We start from the raw sequence: 4,425 nt of genomic DNA, 5'->3' as shown, positions 1-4,425 counted from the left end.
TATAACATTTGCAACTTCATCATTATAAGATGCTAGAAGTTGAAGTAGTTGAAGAAAATTACCTCGACTTTTGGAATTAGGCATTTCATCATGTCCTCGTAAAGCACAAGCTTGGAATGTCAACCAACGAACTGTGCCAATTAAAGCTTTTAATCGTAAACGGTTCTTTAATATTTGTGTTTCATTTTGCTTCACTATGATATTTTCAATGTGTGTTTCTTGGTTCATCAAGTCTTCATCAAATGTAACAACAATGTTATGAGCAACCAATGTGCTTCAAGAATGCACATTTTTTTCCATCATTAACTTTTTTCCAATTGTCAAATCCTTTAACAGTAAACGCATCATAACCATGATACACGCTTGGTTTATCATTAAATATATAAAAAAATAAAACAATAAGAAGCATGTGTTGTTGGAGAATACTCTAACCAATTAGGGAAAATGTTGAACCAAGAATATTGGAATCTACGAGGACGTTTCTTTAAACCTTTAGCTTGATATTCTTGAAGACGTATTTGGAAAGGTCCTAAAGTCATATAAGCTCGTCTTACTTATTCCCTTAAATTAATTGAATATTCCCACATTTGTTTTCGCTTCGCAGGATTTCTTTCTAGATGCTTAAGATCTACTTCATTATGATTTGATTGTGTAGCTTCAGCAATATCATTCTCTTGTTGATTTTCATGTTCTTGCGGTTGCGACTCACTTGTTGAAGCTTTGTGGCATTTACTTTATTGATTTTCATTATGTGTTTCTCCATCATCATTCTTTCTTTTAAAAAAAAGAATCAATGGTTATCATCTTTCCCATGAAATTGTAAGACTTGTATCATTGTATCTGTAATAATCAAACTTGAAATCATAAGCTCATAAACCAACAACCCAAATCCTGCAAAAAAATCTTATTTCTACAAATCATGTTTCTGCAAAACTTTGCAAAATTCTAAAATCAGTTAATTAACAAAATAACAAATTACAATTGTAAATAGTTAAACACTGAATGAGTTTCTGATTTCTAAGAAAAATAGATAACTGAGATTTTGATTTTTACATTCTGGAAAAAAAAAACAAAAAAAAAGAAAAAAAAAAAAAAAAAAAAAAAAAAAACTTATCATCAATTGATTCCTGGCTTCCAGCAAGATTTTAGAACTTCAAACTTGGAGAATAACTAAACAAGGCAACCGTGATCAGTTTTATTTAAATATCACTAATCTTCTGATCAGCAAGACAACAACAACATGACCGCAAGCAACAACAACAGTGAATGGAGGCATACAAGAGACGGATGCGTGAAGACAACGGACTGGGATTTGTGCAACCCACACTTCGCAATACGACCAACTTTGAACCGAAAGGACACATACTTGCTCAACTAAAAGACATATCATTCCATAGGAAAGACACAAGGACGCCTACAAGTACATTGATGAGGTCAATGACATCGCCGACTACTTTAACATACCAAACATACCATGCGAAATAGTTTTGCTAAGAATGCTCCCCGTTTCTCTTAAGGGTATATGAAACGATTTGGTAAAGGCACTCACTCCAGGCATAATAACAACATGGATGTACTTATAGAGTTAGTAATACCTAGATTGTAACTTGTAAATCGGTTATATATATATATATATATATATATATATATATATATATATATATATATATATATATATATATATATATATATATATATATATATATATATATATATATATATATATATATATATATATATATATATATATATATATATATATATATATATATATATATATATATATATAGACACGGTTAAGTAAGTTGCATGTTTATTAAATGGATGTATTACATACTCGGATAAATATAATGTGGGCTCAATCCTTAATTAACATATGGACTAGTAATTGTTAATGGCTCGCGAACTTCGTTATCATTATATAATTAAAGAATATATATTCACTGATATTAGTAAATATGGATCAAAACATATGGTATCTAGGTGATGAAAATTCGTTAATGAAAACATGATTATAACGGTATAAACATTTATCAGAAATAATAACTCAATGATTATCGTGTGAAAATTCATTTACCTCAAATAAATGCCTTAATAATATGTTGGCAAAAATTATATAAAATATTAGGATCGTGAGCTTCAAGTAAATTCGAACAAGAATTTTATTATAATTAGTCACTACCCTAATGCGAGAATGAAATACGTCAAGTATACTAAATCCTAGAAGTTATTAATATTACAGTATGTCGTTTTTCTAAACGAAAAATGATTATAATAACATAGTAAATTCCTAACAAGAAATTGTAGGACTACGATGAAATTATCGACCTATGTTCCTAACAAGAAATTATCGACATATGTTCACCTTTAGAACCCACCACATTCGGGTATCCTAAGATGAACCATTTTATTCGGTAGATTCAAGACCGAAAAATTCCTAATAGAAACCATCCATTTTATAACTCGTAATCCACATAAAACGATGAATGACAAGTATAAGTTTCATACTATTGATCGTATCACTGCCCCCACCCCTCTCCATATTCTATCCTCCTATAGGCGATCATCACCATTGCTTGAGACAGTTTATGCTTATATGAATAAACTTAAGGGGTGTTTTTTGCTAATCGATTCCCCAAAATTCATCACTACTTCATCTCTATCACTCTAAATGCTAAATCACATACCCCCCCTCTGTCTCTCTCTCTCTCTCTCTCTCTCTCTCTCTCTCTCTCTCTCGATAAAGCGCTAATCGACTTTCCCACTAAGTAAACACCACCACTAAACCACAACTGATGCTTCTATCTAGGTTTGGGGTTTTTTGAAAGTTAGATTTAATTTTGGTTTCGTCTTTTAAATCAGGGTTTATAAGGTAAACCATTCATCCTTCTTATTTGAGGTAAACTACTCCTGTCTAAATTGTTTCTTTTTGTTGTGTTTTAGATGATTATGGTTGGGATTCATCCTATAACTCACAAGTATGTTTTTGGCCATAATTGTATAACTTTATTTTAGAAACGAAAGAACAGGGGAAGTATGGTGTTGAAAAATGTATATTTTAATGCTATTGTACAGACCCTAACACCACTTTCAATCACCACCACAGAATATTAAAACTATTATTGACCATTTACAAACATTTTTTTGTAATTAGATTGTTTTTGCCTTGATGGTTTTGGTGTGCTTAATGTCTATTGGATTTATTTGCTTAGTGGTGGGGAAGAAATAGCAACATACTTGTATTTTAGTGTACCTTACAATACTATGGTGATATTAAAATCATCAAACATGCCGTGAGTGCCACCACTTATATCAATTTTGCCCCCTTTTATACACGAGTTAGCAAAGAATAAAAGTATTTGGGTTGATCACTTACCTATTGGTGATTTCTATTATGGATTTGGTAGGTGTTTTCTTTTAGCTCTTACGCTTTGCTTTAAAATGACATCATTCAAGCTTATGTTTTTACAGGACCACTGCATTTGGTGCTTTTACTTTGGACTTAAGAAATCATGAAAACTTTTCCTACTATCTAGAGAGGTGTAAGTATGTTGATGAGGTATATCTGTCTCTTATCTCTCAAACTTATGCTCAAGGAAAATAATATGCAGGTTGAACTCCACTGGTAAAGGAATTTTATATGAGAATATTAGACATAATCAAATTGGGGTTCAGATCGATGTTTTCTGTTTAAGTTCAGTTGATGTTAATAGATGCCAACTATCATTTTTTGTTTCTTCTTAAAATATATATTTTAACTGAAAATGTTATTATGTATGTAACAGGGTGATGAGACTATTGAAATCGGACAAATAATACACATTTCAAAGCTAACTCCAGCCTTAATGGGCTAATTGTTAACCAGTGAGATGGACCTTTGGTTACTAAGTCACCCTTCTTTCTTTGTAGCTTTATTACAAGAAAGATTGAAACATTCACATCATATAGTTGATTAAAACTACTTGGAGGATACAAGCTAAAGAGATCATATTTTTATTTGGATACCTCATCCTTTCTGATGGTTTAAAGAACTTTTCAACTACATGAAATTTTGTGGTATCTTTTGTCAAAATGTAAGCTCTTATTTTCATTTTTTATATACATGACGTCCATGTTTGTATTTCCACTTCTGGGATCTTCAGGTATGAATTGATCTTTGTGAATTACCATATATATGCTTTGATTAATGATGTAATTGTTGTGTATGTTCTTGATTGTTCGCGGGCAATTCCCGAATAATCTGAAATGGTTGATGTTTGACGACAAAACTTTTTGAGTATTCCTTTGTAACACCCCAAAGTTTTGAAGACCAAGAAAGGAAAGAAAACCCTAAGTTTAGGGGTCGACTCGGCGAGTCCAAGGAGGGACTTGACGAGTCCGAGCGGGATCCGGGTCGGGGAGTAAGTGACCGACTCGGCGAGTCTG

At 31.8% G+C, this 4,425-nt stretch overlaps 1 long non-coding RNA gene across 1 annotated transcript; it reads left to right on the top strand.

Annotated features, from left to right (window-relative positions):
• Nucleotides 1–2,519: 2,519 nt before the first annotated feature.
• LOC122195879 (uncharacterized) lies at nt 2,520–4,173 on the top strand. The gene is made up of 3 exons (XR_006186874.2): nt 2,520–2,899; nt 3,472–3,559; nt 3,786–4,173. It is a non-coding gene; the product is annotated as an uncharacterized LOC122195879 (long non-coding RNA).
• The last annotated feature ends 252 nt before the right edge of the window (nt 4,174–4,425 follow it).

This window comes from Lactuca sativa, chromosome 9, assembly GCF_002870075.4.
Source record: "Lactuca sativa cultivar Salinas chromosome 9, Lsat_Salinas_v11, whole genome shotgun sequence".
NCBI classification, from domain to species: Eukaryota; Viridiplantae; Streptophyta; class Magnoliopsida; order Asterales; family Asteraceae; genus Lactuca; species Lactuca sativa.
This window is presented reverse-complemented; position numbering and strand designations above follow the sequence as displayed.